This window comes from Arachis duranensis, chromosome 3 (genome assembly GCF_000817695.3).
Source record: "Arachis duranensis cultivar V14167 chromosome 3, aradu.V14167.gnm2.J7QH, whole genome shotgun sequence".
Taxonomy (NCBI): Eukaryota; Viridiplantae; Streptophyta; class Magnoliopsida; order Fabales; family Fabaceae; genus Arachis; species Arachis duranensis.
This window is the reverse complement of record NC_029774.3, coordinates 39563103-39563490: the sequence shown is the minus strand read 5'-3', so window position 1 is coordinate 39563490 and position 388 is coordinate 39563103.

The following is a 388-nucleotide window of genomic DNA, read 5'->3' as shown; positions in this document are numbered from 1 at the left end:
GAGGTACAGCAGAGCTCCACACCTTAATCTATGGTGTGTAGAAACTCCACCGTTGAAAATACATAAGAACAAGGTTCAGGCATGGCCGAGAGGCCAGCCCCCATAATCTAAGAACTAGACGTCCAAAGATGATCAAAAGATCTAAAGTGATCCAAAGATGAAAATACAATAGCAAAAGGTCCTATTTATAGAGAACTAGTAGCTTAGGGTTTACAAAATTGATTAAATGACGTAAAAATCCACTTCCGGGCCCACTTGGTGTGTGCTTGGGCTGAGCATTGAAGCTTTACATGTGTAGAGACTTTTCTTGGAGTTAAACACCAGCTTTTGTGCCAGTTTGGGCGTTTAACTCCCACTTTTGTGCCAGTTCCGGTGTTTAACGCCGGGC